The following is a 20,559-nucleotide window of genomic DNA, read 5'->3' as shown; positions in this document are numbered from 1 at the left end:
TGATGTGCAGTTCTGGGGAATGCCTACAGAGAGGCACAAAGCTGTAGCTATTAAAAAAAATAGTTGATTGTTTGACTATGATTTTTTGTGAAAAGTGTAATGTCTATGTAGAAAACCAGCATGAATGTAAAAGCTGGAAGTGCCAAATGTGCTATACACAGGTCTGTAATCTAAACCAGCACCAATGTTTCATGCCCATGATCAAAAATCCAGGAGAAGGTCAAGGCTGTATTATCTCTGACATGGAACGTATGCAGGAGACCACAACACATATCCCAAACTACATTTTTGCCATGGAGTTATCACCGGATGCCCCTTGGGGTGAAGAAGGGGCAGAAAGGAAAACTGAAGGAGAATGGGAGTTTAAAGGGGACACGTGTCTCGTGGGCTTTATTCAGTCGCTTATGGACACAAATTTTTGGGGCTACACTTTCCTAGCAAATAATGCCAAAGGCTCTGATGGCTATTTCATTGTTAGTCAGCTTCTAAATGAAAAAATGCATATGCAATTAATCACCCAAGGTGGTAAACGCATATGCATAGAAGTACCCAGCCTGAGTATACATTTCACAGACTTTAATTTTTTTACCCATGAAACTAAGCAGCCTTCCCAAAGATTTGAGTATGAAGATCTGCAAAAGTTATTTCCCCCATTTTTTCCAACACTGCTGAAAATCAGAGTTATGTGGGCCCTCTTCCACCACTGGAATATTACGGGGTGGACAGCATGATGCTTGAAGAAAAAAAGCAGTTCTTTCTTGACATGGCACAAAACTAATCAGGAGATTTTTGACTTGCAAAACAGACAGAGTTACTATTGCCAACAAGATGTAAAAATGTTGAGGGAGGCCTGCAGATCATACAAGAATGAGATTATAGCAATGATCCATCACACATTCTGAGAACAAGGACAGTGAAAAGGTGAAGGTTTATTGCTGTAGAGATCCCTTGCAGTACATTACGCTGGCCTCTACTTACATGTCCATGTACCAGCTTATGTTCCTTAAATCTAGCACAGTTACACTCCTCCCTCCAGGCAGCTATCACCAGAGGAAAAAGAGATATTCAACCCTTTCTATTTAATGGCTTATGTACATGGCCAAAAATGAGAATAGTCAAATCTGTTATGTGTTACAAGATGGTGAACATCAAGTAGGATCCTACTTTTTAGACGGCCATGCAGTCATTGATAGGGTGCCAACAGCTTTTTAATTCAATGGGTGCTTTTTCCATGGCTGTATTGAATGCTACTGTGCTGGTTTTGGCTGGGATAGAGTGAGCGAGTGGCTGCGTGGTGCCTAGTTGCCACCTGGGGTTAAACCACAACAGCTACCATGAAAATGACTGGAACCCTCTGGCAGGGGCCAGCTTTGGATATGTGTATTACACAACACAACAAAAGATGGACGACCAGAAGAGAGTGGGTTTTAACATCAGATCTGAACAGGTGCATGGGTGGGTCACTGTGACAAAATCAGACATGGAGCTTGCAGACAAACTGCTCACAGTGCTGGTCCCCAGAGATGTGCTTTTTGGTGGCAGGACAAATGTCATTTGTGAGTATTACAAACCAGCCACTGACAGAAAAATACATGCGTATGATTTTGCTAGCCTCTAACCCTTCATCAACAAAACAAAACATTACCCTCTTGGACACGCTGGAGGTTTTTTTGAGAGTTTTGACACCCTGATAGCCCACTTAGGGATGTTCAAAGTAAAGGTCTACCCACTTCATTGGCTCTTCCTCCTTGTGCTTCCCATGAGGCTAAATGGCAAGCTACTTTTTCCCTTGTGCTGCACTTGTGCAGAAAGCTGCCAGGCCATCTGCATCCACAGCAATGAAGAAGGAGCCCTTGTGGGTACCTGGTATTCCCTGGAACTGAACAAGGCTCTGGATAAGGGCTACAGGGTCTGTGAAATTTATGAGATTTGACATTTTGAACAAGGGGTAGGAATCTTTCCCCAGATTATATAAAACTCCACCTCCGCCAGAAGCAGGAAGCTTCAGGCTACCCAGCCTGGTACACAGATGATAAGAAAGGTAATATGTTGAAGATTACAGGCAGAAAGAAGATGTCATTTTGTGGCCTGAACGTATTAAGAAAAACTCTGCTAAATGCCAAATTGTAAAACCATTTTTAAATTCCCCATGGGGAAAACCAAGACAGAGATCCAACCTACCCAACGCCGCCATTGTAAGAGAACAAGATGAGTTGTAGGGTGTGCTGGTTTTGGCTGGGATAGAGTTAATTTTCTTCATAGTAGCTAGTATGGGGCTATGTTTTGGATTTGTGCTGAAAACAGTGTTGATAATACAGAGATGTTTTCGTTATTGCTGAGCAGTGCTTACACAGAGTCAAGGTCTTTTCTGCTTCTCACACCACCCCACCAGCGAGTAGGCTGGGGGGGCACAAGAAGCTGGGAGGGGGCACATCCAGGACAGCTGACCCCAACTGACCAAAGGGATAGTCCAGACCATATGACATCATGCTCACATATAAATCTGGGGGAAGGAGAAGGAAGGGGGGGACGTTCGGAGTGATGGCATTTGTCTTCCCAAGTAACCGTTACGCGTGATGGAGCCCTGCTTTCCTGGAGATGGCTGAACACCTGCCTGCCGATGGGAAGCAGTGAATGAATTCCTTGTTTTGCTTTGCTTGCGCGTGTGGCTTTTGCTTTACCTATTAAACTGTCTTTTTCTCAACCCACGAGTTTTCTCACTTTTACTCTTCCAATTCTCTCCCCTTTCCTACCGTGGGGGAGTGAGCGAGCAGCTGTGTGGTGCTTAATTGCCAGCTGGGGTTAAACCGCGACACAGGTTTACCTCTTTTCTCTGGCTTACGATGTGTCCTCCTGTGATTGTATTGATAAGGATGCGGCCACTGTGTCACGGAAGCATACCAAAGGATGTGTGACCCTGGAGTGTAACACTAACATTTTCATAGTGTGCTTCACCACGGCATACCCAGGTCTCCAGCTTTATGATCTCTTACATGCCCTGCAAGACCGTTGCCTTTATCATGACACAGACACTGTGACATTTGTGAGTCATCTGGGGGACTGGATGCTGCTGCTCAGGGACTGTTTAGGTGAGTTGACAGCGGATTTGCCACCAGATGAGAACATTATGGAGGTTGTATTCTCAGGTCCTAAACCCTATGGCTACTTGCAGTTTGGAGGCAAGTGTTGTTTACAGGTCAAAGGTATCACTCTAAATGCAACAGAGAAAATATCAATTTTGAGGCACTGAGGGGTCTTGTGTTGGACTGTATCACAAATCCAGCCAGTGATGACCTTAAGAAGTGTGTCATAGGGCAGTGCCATATCATCAGGAATGAGGAGAAGTGGGCAATAGAAACCAGGACCCTTCAGAAGATGCAGAAGGTAGTCTATGACAAAGAGTACTGACCAAAATTTTAAAAGCCTCCCCTAAGGTTTTTGATCATGGGCATGTGCTGGAAGCACCCCTTTTCTGCTATTCTGGCATGGCCTAGCAACTGTGGGAAAGTTTGTTTTGTAAAAAGACTTTTGGAGAAAGCCAACCACTACCTCTCTGTTATGCCTGAGAATAACGTGTGGTCTGACTGCCGTTGGCAGGAACTGCTCTGTAAATACTCTTTTATCAAATTTGTGGAGGACTCATCTGAAAGTCTTAGTGATAACCATTTATTTCCCCCTAATAAAGTAAATATGGTTATGATCAATCATTTGATGAACTCTGCTTGTGAGAGCAATGAAACTGAGAAAGCTTTTGCTAAGTATGTGTATCACAGGAATCTCAGTGTCCAGAAAGTTTTTTGCCAGGGTAAAAAGAGCTGCACAGTCACTCTCAACGCAAAATATATGGTGTTACTTGAGAATCCTAGAGACAACCTCCAGGTTGCGTCCTAGCCACGAAGATGTATCCTACAAGGCCCTGTTATTTTTAGAAGTGTTTGAAGAAGTTACATAGGTACCACATGGGTATCTGGTTGCCGATTCCAATGCTTCTACCCCAGAGGCTTTTAGGCTAAGAAATGGTCTTTTCCAGCCAGAGTGGCTAGCTCTTTACACATTGAAAATAAAAAAGATCGATGTTCAACAGTAAATAGAAAGAACCTGGACTGACACCTTGCATTGCTATCAGTGCAGACTTAGGAACACAATGTCCCAGTGTCTGTCCCTCCTGGAGCTGTTGATCGGTCCTCCCCCTGGCAGAGGAAAGCAATATTCTGCACTGCTTCTGATGACCTGATAAAGGCCATTTCTGAAATTGCCCAGAATACGTTGAAGGGGAGCATTGCATTAACACCCCAAGAGATACACATGCTGAAAAAGGTTTGCAGATTCATTAAAAGCCTGAGCGGTAAAAGCGTGTCCTTCAAACTCCTGTTCCCTGCAAGGCACGTCTCCATCCAAGTCTACACATCACAACAGTGCCTACTGAAAAGAGAGCACCGGATAAGGCATTTTCACCCTCATCCAAATTGGAGTAAAACCTACAGTCTATCAAACCTCAAGCTGAAATCAGGAAGGAAGCTTTAGTTTACTAGGCTGAGTGGGTTCTGGATAGATTGAATGGATGCAAAGTGTTTTGTAGCAAAGCGTCCTTTCAATATATTGCCATTGTGGCATCATTGCATCATTTTGGCATATAAAGTAGAGACAGCATTATGGACTTAAAATTTGTCTTTCTTCCCCACACTCCCTAAAAGCAAAAGTTTTTTCTTAAATCTGCTGAAGAGCCAGCAAAATGCTTTTTCCTATAATAAATAAATACTAGTCATGTCGAAGTGGCATAAGCATACAATTACTCAGGATAAGGATCAGACCAGATCAACCAGGATGCTATCTCTGCAGGGCACTTCCGCCTATTTCTACTGGTGTCAGTGGCAAGATTTCTCCTAATTTCTTAAATGCAGTGATCCCGCCCAGACTGAAGGGAAATAGAAGAGTCAAGCCCATTCAGATCCCAAACTTGGAGTTAAAGATATTCTAATACGCTTGTGAAAATTGTGTGCTGCATCTGCCTGCATAATGCACCAAATCACACTTAGCTTTTTCCCTTTGGGGTTTCAAGCAATGTTCTGCCTGGGCCTACTCAACCGAATTCCTGTGGGTGTTGTGAATAGATGGGGGTCACAGTCCAGCAGGTTTATGTTGGCTTAATTTTTATTTCTGACTAAATCTCATCAGATTTTGTTTACCTGATGACAGCAACTTTCATTCCTGGCTGAAAAGTTCTCCACTGCAATTGCTAGTAAGTCTTGATAATTCCCTCAAGCCTTGCAAAGGAGCTAGCAAGAAGAACAAATAAATTGTGAATTGCTGCTAGGCATGTGAAACTTGGAGGTCTGAAAGTGCAAGGTTAGATGATCTCCCAGGATACATCTTAAGCCCACATTTGAGCCTATTATTTATTGGAATGAAGCTGGTGGAAGCAGAGGGAAGAAGAAAGAGGGATGAGAGATATAGCTGTTTAAACTAAGTAATACATAGTAAGGGAGAAGGACCACAAAAAAACCCAGAGGGAGTTTAGTAAGGTGCATGCAGTTAGAATGCTGGTTCCTTGTTTTTATGCCCTTAGCTGCATCAAGCATATTCATTAAAAAATTAAAGGTTTAGTTCAATGCAATTCTCTTTGGCAGTACCTGATTTGAAAAAATCATACAGCCTCATGACACACAGCTAGGACAAAGACTGCTATGAGGGTCAATAAACACCACACATTGGGGGTTAAAGAAAGCATGCCACAGTTTGCTTTTTCTCATTCAGGCTTTCATCATAGTGGGGGAAAAAAAAAGAAAAAAAAAAGCAAAACCAACCCTCCTGGAAAGCCAAGTACTCACACAGGCCTTTGCTTCATGGGGATTAATGATCCCCATTCAAAACTGTGCTACATTCAGAGTAGCAGGGAAGACTATATCCTTTGTTGGCATGAAAGGATGGGTCTCCTTTGACTTCAGCAGAGTTTGGCTTATTTATGCTAGCAGAGAATTTGGCCCTGAAATTATTAGTTGCATTATAAGTACCTTCCTCTGCCAGAGCAGGATTATTCCCTCATTCAATGCATTTTGCAGTCTAATGTTAAACATGAAATGTTAAGCATTCCATATGACAGGGTTTTCCCTGTGCCTCTTGGGATACTAACTCATTAAGAACTTTTTCAGATTGCTCAGCCTATGCCGATTTCTCTTTATTACCATCTGACTCCAGTACTCCCAGCTCTACTCCATGATACCACCCAAAGCAATTCTCCATCCTTCCTTTGTGCATAACTATCGTGTTTCAGGAAAAGGAAGGATTCTCTTTTCATAGCACTAACTTATGCATATCTGATTGTTCTGCGAAATGCTCAACATTTATTATTACAAGAGTTAAAAGTTAATTTAAGAAATAAGCAAAATATCACCTTTGATCTGCTTATGTGCTAAAAGGAGTACAAAAATTCTTACTGAGCAGGTTGCCAGGAAAAAGTACATGAAGAACTACAACATGCTTCTGCCCCTACATGTAGGTGAATGGAGATTGCCAGATGCACTAGAGGCACTCTTTAAAGGGGAACCATAAAGACAGCAAATGAGGAACCTCCTACTTCTCCTCTGGTGCTGGAAGTACACTCTGTACACTCCCTGACACTGTTGTTAAATGCCAGAGACTGAGCCCTGCTTGTTGAGATGGATTAGATGAGCAGAGCTCTAAAAAAAGGCCAGCAATTCCTTGGCCCACTGTAAGGCCACTTGCTTTGGGTTCCCCAAGATTGTAAAGGTAGCTCTGCTTCATGATCTAATTTTGCTTTTCTTATGTATTTTAAACAGTAATTTACCATCCTCAGAGACTACTTATGAAATAAAATAGTATTCCATTGTCAGTAAAGATGGCACACAAAATAGCCCCTGAGCCCTCCTTTTAAAATTCTTGTTATTAGACAGCTCAGTAGGAGTTTAGCGAGTATACTTTCAGACTATCCTGAGTTGCAGAAGCTGGAACTCCTGCTCAGCTCCTGATACAGTAATTTTGCCATTCCTTTTAAAACAAAAATACACATCTCATGCTGTCTTTGTAAGTAAATATTTACACCTTTGCAGGGTCCTGCAAGTAGTTCCTCCTAATATACCATGAAGTAGGTTAAACTGAGCAGAGATTGATGCTTAATATAAAACTGGTCTCTATAAAGTGAGAAGTCAGAGCATTGTGATTTTGGCTGCGGAGCCTCACCAGACTTGAGCAGCTAAACTGCTGGAGCCCAAGTGTAATTCTGATGCCAAACATTTGTCTGCACACTGTTCCTGTGCAGCTCAGGCTCAGCTTTGTCAACATCCCTGTGACTTAGAAGGCACTGCTCCTCCTTGCCTCACATGTGGAAACTGTCCCCTGTTAATGAAGTCATACTGACTGAACGTAGCATTTTCCAAGTGAACACTGATTGTAGGGCACGGGAGACACACAAAGAATGGCCCTGCCCTCCCCACCCCAACACGTACCATTTTACAGCCCATGGCTTTCTAGCAGGGAGAGAATGCAGAAGTGTCACATCTTCCAGCTCTCTGCTGAGAGGTGCTCCCAGCTTCGCCTCCGGATGGTTGCCACCTGCAGTACACTTCTGCAGAATAGAAGTATGTTTATGAGGCAGGGAATTAATTTTCTCTTTTTGTCTAGATGCCACAGAACAAATTATTTTCAAATACAGCCCCTCCTAGATGAAGGTTTTGTTTGCACACTGCACAGCCTAGAATACAGAGTCAGTAGAATATTCACTACTTTTAGTGAAAGGTACTTACCGTCACAGTGTACTTGTTTTCTAAATTAGGTAAGTTGACCTAGAAGTCTATCCCTGGTTTTGGTCTCTGGGCTTAATTTCATCAGAAAGCAAAACAAAGTTTCTTGAAGTGTAGTCTGCTATGGTTAAGGTACTTACTTCAGTGATACCATCAGCTTAAATAATAAAGAATTACCCTTCCAGGTTCATTTCCATGAACAGTTCAGAGAAGGTATGGTCATTCAAGAACAGTGGCGCTTTTCAACTCATTGGAATGATTATCATGTGTAAAGGAAGCAACAAATCAGTAGCAAATGGGGAGTGGAGCTGACATGTTGGAGTTAAGCAATTCCAAAAGGAGGAACAAAAACTTCATAACGATAAATGAAAATGCTAGATCTACCAGTGTATTACAAACTGTGTGCTGTTCATCATTTATAGGGTTCTGGTTTTGAAAACAACTTACCTTGGATTTTTTAATCTAAATGACATCTTTTTAACTGAGTATGAAGATGACACAATTGTGTTAGTGAGATAAACCTTTCAATTGAAAACTCACATTTGAAAAATACTTTTGCTCCATTTTTTAAATTTGCAGTGGTTAGCTTAACTGGTCTTACAAGGTAGTAGCAATGTCTTGAAGATTTCCAGCCCCTGAAGTGATACATTGGATCACTCCAAAACTGAATTCAAGATAGTGGCCAGTAATAGAATCCCACAATGAATTAATGCAGAATAGTCTCTATACAGTATCATGCTTACCGTCTGTTTCTTTTACATTAAAAAAACCACAGGATTACAGGAATTTCAGTGTTCCAAATACAGTCAGCATAAAGCTTGCTGTCTCAAAAGATATACGTCAGATATAAGATGAAAATAAAAATGTAAGTATATAAAAAAAAGTAAGACAAAAACCAAACAGATAGAATGGCCCAAGCAAGCAACACTCCCCACCAAACATCTGGACACTGCAAACTCTGAGGAAGTTACAGCATCAGAATCCAGATTTTGCAGCTGTCTTGTAATGAGCTGAACCAAAACCTTGGATCTGATCATATCTGAGTTTTAAAGATGTTTGGATTTGGACCTTAGTTTGTAGCTCTGGTCATTACAATACATGCATTTCAGATGTTTCTGAGCCACTAAAATGATTGAGCTTTGTAAAAACCAAAACATTTTGAAATATATGTTGAGATGCTTTACCATATTAAGAAACTGGATTAATTAATTTTAAATTTTCTTATTTAGAACTTATTCACATATTCATTTAGGTAAAATTTTAACTGTGCACACTCTACTAGTCCCACAGAATGTACGTGCCTTATGTGTCCATAAGTTCTACCTTTTCCGTTACAAAGAAGTACTGGACATTTAAGAGGCAACTAAATGCTTTTTATCGGTTTTGTTTGCCTACAGTATTACTTTGCTTGGTAAGCACAAAGCACCATCTATTGAACTGCTCACTTCTTTATAGCATGGTTTCTCACATATCAGTCAGAATTCTTAACATTTTTCATAGGTCATTTAGAAATCTTGAAGATCTTTGGTATTCACCAGAATATTTTCTCTTGCAGGATAAGAGGCTTTTTTTGTTTGAGTAGAAATATGAGTAAATAACCCTTATTTCCTTGTTTGCCATCACACAGATTAATTCTTTTTGTACCACAGAGAGATGAATTATCTTTGTTAAATGCTATTGCTTTTAAAGATACATATTCTAATTATTTCATATATATCATGTGAGATAGAAATACTTAGACAAAAAGCACCTGACAGCAGTGTTTCAGAGAATAACTATCGCGAGCCAGAGATACACAAAGTCTGAGCCCCACTGTAATAAATGTGGTACCTGTAGATGCACACAGTTAAGAGACTTGACCTAAATACCTGGCCAGGAAAATGACTGTTTGAAAAGGTTAAGCTTTTGCCAAAAAACAGGGGCTCAGCATCTGCTGATACTAGTAGTTGCTGTTTCTCCCCCACCTTCCTTCCTTGCCCCCACAAAGAAATCTGCCTGACTTACCCATTCCCTGCTTCAGTCTCTCTGAAGAAAAAAATCTTTTTGTACCACAGAGAGATGAATTATCTTTGTTAAATGCTATTGCTTTTAAAGATACATATTCTAATTATTTCATATATATCATGTGAGATAGAAATACTTGGACAAAAAGCACCTGACAGCAGTGTTTCAGAGAATAACTATCGCGAGCCAGAGATACACAAAGTCTGAGCCCCACTGTAATAAATGTGGTACCTGTAGATGCACACAGTTAAGAGACTTGACCTAAATACCTGGCCAGGAAAATGACTGTTTGAAAAGGTTAAGCTTTTGCCAAAAAACAGGGGCTCAGCATCTGCTGATACTAGTAGTTGCTGTTTCTCCCCCACCTTCCTTCCTTGCCCCCACAAAGAAATCTGCCTGACTTACCCATTCCCTGCTTCAGTCTCTCTGTAAAGAAAAAAAAAATCTGTCAAACCCTGGAGATCTGCCATGTAATTCTGGTATCTGGAAGATGCTTAATATTCCCCTGACCTGCAGCGGCCCTGTCCTCTTTCCTTAGATACTGCTCACGTTGTACAAGTGCCTCACCTAAGCCAGAAGTTGGGTTTCAGAAGTAGTATGCCTGAAAGCCTAGCAGAAACAGAAGTGAAACTGTGCCTTTATCTACTGCTCTGCAGGGGACTGAATTACAGCTTCACTGAGATCGATTGCAAAGACTAGTCAGCTGCAGTTAAAAGCCAGGAGCGCCTGTGCTTTTACAGAGGAGTTCTTCACCCAGAAGGCTAAAACAGCAGCAGGATGACAAAACCACCTTTAAACACAATTTTTTTCTCTCAGTGGAGAATTTGGGGAAGTAGAATCTCCTTTTCTTTTAGGATATATTTTTGTCTTAGGTGACTTTTCAGAGAGACATGTATCGAACTGCACTTCTAACACCATGAAGATTAAAGTCACAACTGCCATTCAAAAACAGAAGATTCTTAAAAATCATTAGATTCAAGTTGTTGTAAATGCCCTTTTCAGCTGTCCCCATTTTTTTGAGACTCTAGAAAGCAATTGGAAATCTTATAAGTATTTTTAACTTCTATGAGAGCAAGAAACATACTTAAAAGTTTTCTCATGTATCCAGTCATGTCTGTGTTACGGCTTTCTAAATAAAACTGGAGATATTGCAAGAAATACTTAAAATTAACTTTGATTTTGACTGCACTGGTCAACAGAGCTAAAACAGTGCCATGTAATGAGCCATGAATATAATTTAATCCCTGTTTTTACTCCTCTGTGTCTACTATCAGAGTAATTACATAGAGATCAAGTCTTGACCAGCGATTCAAAATCGGATCCTAAACACACTACTGCCTTCTCCACCTTTAGAAATCCTTCCTCACCCATTTGTGAATTATATTTAAAAACAGCACTAAGGAGTTCTGTATGAACACAGACGACTTCTTATATAGATTGAAGTTTTGGTGTGAGCCAAGGTGAGTAAATGAAATCGCAGTCCTGGGACTTAAGAAAGAGCAATGAACCAGCTATTCAGCTTCCAAGGATTTTTAAGCACAAAAAGACTGGATGATATCCACATTGAAATGGAAATAGGACACCACTTACAGTTACTGCTCTGAAGCTTTAGTTAGATAAGTGAAATCCAGATCATCAGTAATCATGATCAAAGTAAGAGGACAGCAAGCATCTACACTGGCAGGGATCACCTCTCATTTGCCCACTGAAGCAGTAGGTAAAACAGATAGTTACCATGCTGTAACTAGCTGTTAAATTGCCCTACAGTTCTACCTAGCTTTGCTTCATGGGAGACACAGGAAGGAGAATGATGGTGAGGGCGTGAATGTCTCTCATTTCTGCAGCCATTTAATTTACAAGAGGAATAAATGCTACTAAAATTAATCACAGAAAACCTTTAAGAAAGCAGCAGGAATAAATTCTTTAGTTCATGTCAAATGAAAGACTCAAATGTCACAGGCCTGGTAATAAGATACAGTGCTTTCTATAGCTAAACAAAAGTGCTGCTCTGAAGCTATTATAACAATCAAAATTAATCAACACTCTTACTGGAAATTTAAGATATACTTTTACGTATAACCCTAGAGTCCATGGTTGCAGCAAGTCAGTAAGACAGTAATAAGTCTGTTTTAGAAAAATAAGATTGGAGAGGATCAGAGGGATAACCAAGTCCAGTTCCTGCAATGAAAAAACCACTGTAAAAAAGGCTCAGTTTAGATAACTGTCTATAGGATTTCTATTCTGTGTGTCATCCTAGAACCCACAGCACTTCTCAATAGCCTACAAAAACATTAAAGCCAAATGAAGAAAATCCACAACTGTAAAGAAACATAGGAAGTGAGCAGAAAGGACAGAAGGTCTCACAAATCTCATAGCTTCCTGATATAGCAGGGACCCCCTTTGATGGACCTCCCAGCTGATCCTAAACAGGAAACCATGCCTTACATTACTGAAGAGAAAGAAAAAAATTGTAATTTTTCTTCTAATTTGATCTAAAGGAAAATTACTTCTTTATCCCAAACCCACTAGCTGGTTAAATCCTGAGCATATTAATTGGTCACATCAGTCAGACACCAGATAAAAATTACTATCAGTAATCACACTTTACCTATATTTACTTTATTTTCAGTCCAGTGCTTCAGAAAAAGATGACAATGCCCAGCAGCCTGTCTTTTAAGTGCTCCCTGAGGGGGGCAAGGGAGGGAGGAAGAGTGGGAGGGAGGAGAAGAGTCTTCTTTCCTTGGCAAGGAAATAAGCCTCCATAGCAACTAGCAGAAGACTCAAAGTACATATTAATACAGCAAAGCCAGACTGCAAACAAACAGTAATCCAGGCTCTTTTCAAACTCCTTTTGGAATATGATGTACTTACATATTCAGAGCTTCACTCCTGATCTCCTAGGAATGATCTTATTTTAAACATGAAACACTGTTCCTAAGTTTTTCAAGCTTCATATGAAAACAGTTTGAATTTATTGACCATTTATCTTGTTTCAAAAAATATTACAGGACTTCTCCTTAGATGGTTGGAAATACTATAGTACAGTATTTGGGTTAGTATTTTAGTGTTCAATTGCAATTAAGTTCTCCATAACTAATGTTGGCGTGGTTTAGCCTCACCCAGCAACTGAGCGCCACACAGCCGCTTACTCACTCTCCCCTCCCGCAGTGGGATGGGGGGTATAACCATTTGAATATGCACTCTTGTTATCCTTTAACTTAAAAAGCATTTCATCTTCCTTAGACACTGTGTTTTGCAAATCTTCATAGTAGCCCTTCTGTGCACCTGTTCCAATTTCAGTTCACCTTTCTTCAACATACTTGATGACAACTGTATGATCTAAAATGCTACTGGTCCTTCCCTGACTTTACAAAAATATCTATTGATAGAATTGTGAGGTTTTTTGCAGCTGTGATGATACACTGGCCTCTCAAAAGCAAGTTCCTATTGACCAGAACACTGTGATCACTTTTTTCTTCAACTGTCTCCAGTTATTGGGTTTCCCACTTACATCATATCATTTTTTCTAGCATCTGATTCCATGATTATACACTTGCACTAATAAATCTTATTCTACGCCACTCTCATCGCTGTCAACAAAAGCAATTAACATCTTCTAGTCTATGCTGGGGGTCAAATACCACAATCACTCCCTTGGTTGTTAGACATTTGCCTTAGCAAACATAAAAGAATGAGAAAATATAATCAAAATGCAATTCCAGACAGAAACCCAAGGTCAGCTGTCATTCAGGTATTTCAGTCAGCTTGATGACAGAGCTTGACTGAGTAGGGCTTGGAGATCAGGCTCTGGACTTTGCCCTTCCACCAGAGTGCTGACAGTTTTGGTAAGTGAAACCCCAGAATGAACTTCCAGTTCCCCATCTGAACCTCTGCTCTCTCTCTGGGAAGCCACTGGAGTTTGACTAATGGAGAAGCAACTGTATAAACAACATGTAAAAGTCTCTTAGACTTTCATGTTCATCCAGTGGCACCTGACCAGTATGCTAGATCTGATATACAAGTGTTGCGTTGTTCAAAGCTGGTACCAAATATTTATTTATTTATACATCTCAAAGGTAGCTTTATGCAGCCTGTATGCATTCCAGAGCTAGGTGCTCCCAAGTGCTTTTTCAACCTGCTGAGTTAATAAAGACAATTTTAGGCTTTGTCTGAGGTTGTTTATCTCTTCAAGGAACAGCTTCAGCAATTGGCCATAGTCAAGAGTACAAAAACCTATGCCATATGCCCATGCTAGCTGCTGTGAAAAGGAGTGTTAAATATAGAGGGGCCTTGCAGAAGTTAGTAAACTTTTGTTACTGACCTAGGAGGAACACAAGGGAGTTCATGATAGAGAAATTCCCATGTATACTAATTAAAATCTCTTCTTTACCACACCAGCTCAGCAGAGTGGAAACTTGGGTGACCTAAAGATTGCGTATAAAACTTTGCAGTGTTTTAAAATAGTGACCTTAATTCATACACTATAAGTTGAAAACTACGAAAGATATTAAAACACATTTTCTAGTAGAAAACCACCTTTGAAATAAACCATGGAATCACAGACTGGTTGAGATTGGAAAGGACCTCTAGGAGGTCATCTGGTCCAACATGCTGGTCAAGCAGGGCCACCTAGAGCTGGTTGCCCAGGACCATGTCCAGGCTTTTGAACATCTGCAGGGAGACTCCACAACGTCCCTGGGCAACCTGTGCCAGTGCTCAGTCACCCTCACAGTGAAAAAGTGTTTCTTGATGTTCAGACGGAACCTCCTGTTTGTGCCCATTGCCTCTGGTCCAGTCACTGGGCATTACTGAAAAGAGCCTGGCTCTGTCCTCTTTGATCCTCCCTTCAGGTATTTACAAACATCAGTAAGATCCCCTCTGCACTTCTTCTCCAGGCTGAACAGTCCCAGCTCTCTCATCCTTTCCTCGTATGAAAGATGCTCCAGTCCCTTCACCATCTTACTGGCCCATCGCTGGACTCTTTCCAGTAGTTCCACATCTCTCTTGTACTAGGGAGCCCAGAACTCAACACAGTACTCCAGGTGTGGCAGGAGTCCTGTTAACCAAGACTAGACCCAGTACTCACCTCTGGGGTACATCTCACCCCAGGAAGGTATAGGATGTGCTCAGCTGTGTTCTGTGGTGGATCTGTTGGAGCCAGCTGGGACCGGCCACGTGTGGCATGGGGCAGCCACAGCCTCTCCTCACAGAGGCTGCCTTGGCAGTCCCCCCACTGCCAACAGCTGGACACGGACACCCAACACACCAGTGCACTGGGCAAGGGTGACTGGAGCAGCACAGGTGCCTGGGCAAGGACGGGCAGCAGACTAGGTAGAGGGACTGTGGCCGGTGCAGAAGCTGTGGCAGGGACAGCTACCAAAAGGCTTTCCCAGGCCTATCTTCTGGCCAGGGCCTCTGCATCGGCGGCTCCCCTCTCTCTTCACTCACATGGCATGGAGGCAGTGTACAGCAGGGCTCTGCCTTTATCCTCTTACAGGTGCTCACTCTTGTCACGACCTGGCAAGGCCCTGCAAGCTGGCTTGTCCCAGAAGGTGCTCTTGTGGTGTCCTGGGTGCTCGTGCGTCTTGTTGAGGATGGAGGTGCACAGCAGCCCCTTGGCATGTGCCTGGGGCCACTTCGGTGGCTGAAGCTCCCCATGATGACGTGGAGCCAGAGAGGCTGAGTGAGCCAAAGCCCCATGCAGCTCCAGCCGAGATCACCAAGAGCCAGTGCCCCCTCCTTGCCCCATGGGACCCCCCTGTCCAGCAGGGCTGGTCCTGCCCAGGCAGGGGGAAGGCAAGGGAGCCATGCTCAGTACCCCCTGTGCCCCTGTGCTGCCACACCAGATGCCCAGTGCCCTCAGGGCACCCTGTAGACCCAAACACAGGCACCTTCCTGGTCCACTGGGAGACTATAAAGCATACAGTCAACACCCTTCTTTCTCTGAACAGGCTGTAGTGGGTTGACTCCCCATGATGACGTGGAGCCAGAGAGGCTGAGTGAGCCAAAGCCCCATGCAGCTCCAGCCGATATCACCAAGAGCCAGTGCCCCCTCCTTGCCCCATGGGACCCCCCTGTCCAGCAGAGCTGGTCCTGCCCAGAGGGGGAAGGCAAGGGAGCCATGCTCAGTACCCCCTGTGCCCCTGTGCTGCCACACCAGACCCAGTGCCCCCTCAGGGCACCCTGTAGACCCAAACACAGGCACCTTCCTGGTCCACTGGGAGACTATAAAGCATACAGTCAACACCCTTCTTTCTCTGAACAGGCTGTAGTGGGTTGACCCCAGCAGACCAATGCCCAGCCAGTCTCCAGGCAATGGCTACTTTGGAAAGACAAAAGGCCCAGGCTTTATTGCAGAGCATGATGTTACATGGCACAGAGTACCCCTTTGGTCAATTTGGGTTGGCTGTCCCAGCTGTGTCCCCTCAGCCTCTTGCCCAGTCTCAGCCTACTCTCTTGGAGACACACAGAGAGAAACAGAGGAAGCTTTGGCATTCTGCAAGCTCTGTTCAGCACCAGCTAAAACACTGGTGTGTTTTCAACACTGTCTAGTCACAAATGGAAAACACAGCACCAAGTGGGCTGCAGGGTCTCTCTCCACCCCACCCTCTACCCCCCTGTAGCTCCGTCTGTGATGTCACAGCCATGATCTCACACAGTGCAGGGCCCGGCCTCTGTAAGGTCAGGTACTGTGGGCCATAAGCTGTGAGACTGAATGAGGAAGGCGAGGACGAAACTCTGCTCAGGACATTCACCTACACCATGCAGAAAGAGCTGACCCAGACCTTCCCTCTGCAGGTACGACAAGTTTGTGTGGGCAAGAGGCCAGGGCAGAAATGCCAGTTTGCCAGCAAGTCTCTTGCAGAAGGAGCGTGGACAGTCCCTGCCGGTGCAGGGGCCCGACACTAGCCAAGAGAAACATTGGCAGGATTGGGAGGGAGAGTGGCATCCAGCAGGGCAGCAAAAGCAGAACAAAGGCTGCATCGGCCCCACAGCACTCTGGGTCCCTGGCTGCACCCACCAGGCAGGCAGTGGCAGGGAGGATGCCCAGCACCTTTCCCCAGACCCCATTTCCCCAGGACCAGCGAGCCTCAGGTTTCCACAGCTGCCCACCACACTCTCTGAGGCCAGGCGTTTGGTCTGCAGGAACACAGGAGTCCTTTGCAAACTGGGTGGGAGAAGGGAAGGAGGGAGAAGCTGCCTCGCCAGCCAGGGCGGGAGCTGGTCCCGGAGCAGGGGCCTGGCTGGCAGAGGAAGACACTCAGAGCCTGCTGTCACTCTTTACACCCCAGGAGTGTCACTGCTTTTTGCTATGGTTTCTTTGCAGAATGGGATCCCCAGAGCCTTTCGGTTTTTGAAGCTTGTCAGAGAGAGTAACTGGGGAAAACCAGGATACACCTGCATTTATCAAGTGCAGGTGTACGGGAAGATAGTGGGAATGACTGCCATTGGCCAGACACATGTGGAGATCTTCCCTCAATAAGAATTAAAGAGGAAAATGGAGAAACAGACCAGAGGGATGTGGCTGTTAGTCTGGTGCAGAGCAGTGTCGTTTCAGAGGCCCTCTCAAAGCTGCCAACTTCTGCCTTTTGCAGGCTCAGGCTTTCCTCAGGCTTTCTGCTTTCTCTCCACCACGGGGATGTTTCCTAACCAAGCAAAAGGAGATGACGCTCCCATAGCCCTTCCTTGCCTAAGTTCCTTGACAAAATCCTTTGGCACAAGGGGTGCCTCCCTATCTCGCCCCAGGAAGGAGTCATCAGAGCCTGGCAGCATTTGGGGGTCATGGTCCCCAAAGCACTGGCCCATTCAATTCAGAGCGGCACCTTGGCTCTGGGGACAGGGTCTAGTGGAGGCCCACATGGGGTGCAGCCATGTCTGGAACCCATGAAGGGTGTCTGAGGTGTGTGAGGAGGCCTGAGAAGCCTGACCACCGGGGAGGGGACTGATCCCGGCTCAGCTCCCCCATGCCCATGTGCGCTCCCAGGCACAGTCTTCCGCTTCTGCTTGTCTTTAAGAGAGCCACCGTTCCCCCACCCTGAAATGCCAAAACACAGTCAGCTCCCAGCTGAATGCTGTACACACAAACATCTGTCTTTGTCACAGGGAGATTTGCTCAGTTCAGCTCTACATTTTCAACAGCAAGTACACAAGGGTATGGACCTACACCCATTCACCTCAGACTGATGTAAACTCCAAAGCCTAAAACCAACGGTTCCACCAACATCCCTGCTACTCTGCTAAGTATAGGAGGCCTGAAAACCAGTGTAAACTCTGTATCACTCCAGTGGGTGCAGCTTTGTAGGGAAATCTTGGGCACTTCTGCCCTCCTTCCACGTTGCTTTCCTCATTTGCCTTTGAATTTAATGTGGGAATAGGCAAGTTCAGGTGGACAATTACATTGTCATCAAGCTAATTCACAGGTCAGGGTGGGAGAGGTTGGTGCTGCCCAAGAGTTTCACTGCTACTGACCTCTATTGGCAGGGAAATGAGACCACATTGGTGCAAGCTTCATTTTTCATGGAAGACTCTGTCAGAAATGCTTGGAAGAAAAGCGTCTGCTCAACTGTCTGCAAAAGGATGGCTGTAAGCTTAGGATCAGATTGACTGAGGTTGGAAAGGACCTCTGCAGGTCATCCGGTCCAACGCCCCTGCTTGAGCAGGGCCACCCAGAGCCAGTTGCTCAGGACCCTGTCCAGACAGCTTTTGAATATCTCCAAGGTCTCCCATGACTCTACAACCTCTCTGGGCAACCTGTACCAGGGCTCAGTCACTCTCACAGTAAAAAAGTGTTTCCTGATGTTCAGAGGGCACCTTCTGTGTTTCAGCCTGCACACATTGCCTCTGGTCCTGTAACTGGGCACCACTGAGAAGAGCCTGGCTTTGTCTTTGCATTGTCCCTTTGGGTATTTATATACATTAATAAGATCCCCCCGAGCCTGCTTTTCTCCAGGTTGAACAGTCCTTCTCAGCCTTTCCTCATAAGAGAGGTGATCCAGTTGCCTCATCATCTTTGTGCCCCTTCGTTGGACTCGCTCCAGTACCTCCATGTCTCTCTTGTACTGAGGAACCCAGAACTGGACATAGGACTCCAGATGTGGCTTCACCAGTGCTGAGTAGAGGGGAAGGATCACCTCCTTCCACCTGCTGGCAATCCTTTGTTTAATATAGCCCAGGATGCCATTTGTTTTCTTTACCACAAGGGCACATTGCTGGCTCATGGTCAAGTTGGTGTCCACCAGGACCCCTAAGTCCTTTTCTGCCAAGCTGCTTTCCAGCTGGGTGGCCCCCAGCATATATTGGTGCCTGGGGCTTTTCCTGCCCAGGTGCAGGACTGGGCAGGAAACTTCCTAAGGTTCCTGTCAGCCCATTTCTCCAGCATGTCGAGATCCATGTGGATGGCAGCATGACCCTCTGGTGTATCTGCCACTCTTCCCAGTTTTGTGTACCCTTGATGAGGGTACACTCTGCCCCATCATCCAAGATCATTAATGAAGATGTTAAACAAGATTGGACCCAGTATTGACCCCTGGGGTACACTGCTAGTTACTGGCCTCCAAATAGACTTTGCACATGGGAGGACAGGGAGGTGATTTGAGACAGCCAGCATGGCTTCACCAAGGGCAAGTCTTGCCTGACCAACTTAGTGGCCTTCTATGATGGAGTGACTACATCAGTGGACAAGGGAAGAGCTACAGGTGTTGTCTATCTGGACCTCTGTAAGGCCTTTGACACGGTCCCCCACAACATCCTTCTCTCTAAATTGGAGAGATACGGGTTCGATGGATGGACTGTTCGGTGGATAAGGAATGCCAATTGGATGGCAAATGGATGGTTGCATCCAGAGGGTAGTGGTCAATGTCTCAATGTCCAGATGGAGATCAGTGATGAGTGGTGTCCCTCAAGGGTCCATATTGGGACCGGTACTGTTTAGTATCTTCATCAATGACATAGACAGTGGGATCGAGTGCACCCTCAGCAAGTTTGCAGATGACACCAAGCTGAGTAGTGTGGTTGACATGCCTGAGGGCCAGGATGCTATTCAGAGGGACCTGGACAAGCTTGAGAAGTAGGTCCATGTGAACCTCACGGGGTTTAACAAGGCCAAGTGCAAGGTCCTGCACATGGGTTGGGGCAACCCTCAGTATCAATATGGGCTGGGGGATGAAGGGATTGAGAGCAGCCCTGCGGAAAAGGACTTGGGGGTACTGGTGGATGAAAAGCTGGACGTGAGCCAGCAATGTGCGCTTACAGCCCAGAAAGCCAACAGTATCCTGGGCTGCATCAAAAGAAGTGTGTACAACAGGTCAAGGGAGGTAATTCTTCCCTTCTATTCCACTCTGGTGAGACCCCACCTGGAGTACTGCATCCAGCTCTGGAGTCCTCAGCACAGGAAAGACACCGACCTGTTGGAGCTCGTCCAGAGGAGGGCCACAAAGATGATCAAAGGGATGGAACACCTATTCTATGAGGAAAGGCTGAGAGAGTTGGGGTTGTTTAGCCTGGAGAAAAGAAGGCTCTGGTCTCTCAGTACTTAAAAGGGGCTTGTAAGAAAGATGGGGACAGACTTTTTAATAGGGCCTGTTGCAATAGGACAAGTGATAATGGTTTTAAACTAAAAGAAGGTAGATTCAGATTAGATACAAAGAAGACATTTTTTACGATGACGGTGGTGACACACTGGAACAGGTTGCCCAGAGAGGTGGTAGATACCCCATCCGTGGAAACATTCAAGGTCAGGTTGGACGGGGCTTTGAGCAACCTGATCTAGTTGAAGATGTCCCTGCTCATTGCAGGGGGC

This window comes from Aptenodytes forsteri, unplaced genomic scaffold (genome assembly GCF_000699145.1).
Source record: "Aptenodytes forsteri isolate BGI_AS27 unplaced genomic scaffold, ASM69914v1 Scaffold46, whole genome shotgun sequence".
Lineage (NCBI taxonomy): Eukaryota > Metazoa > Chordata > Aves > Sphenisciformes > Spheniscidae > Aptenodytes > Aptenodytes forsteri.
The sequence above is the reverse complement of the archived record's forward strand: the minus strand, read 5'-3'. Positions refer to the sequence as shown.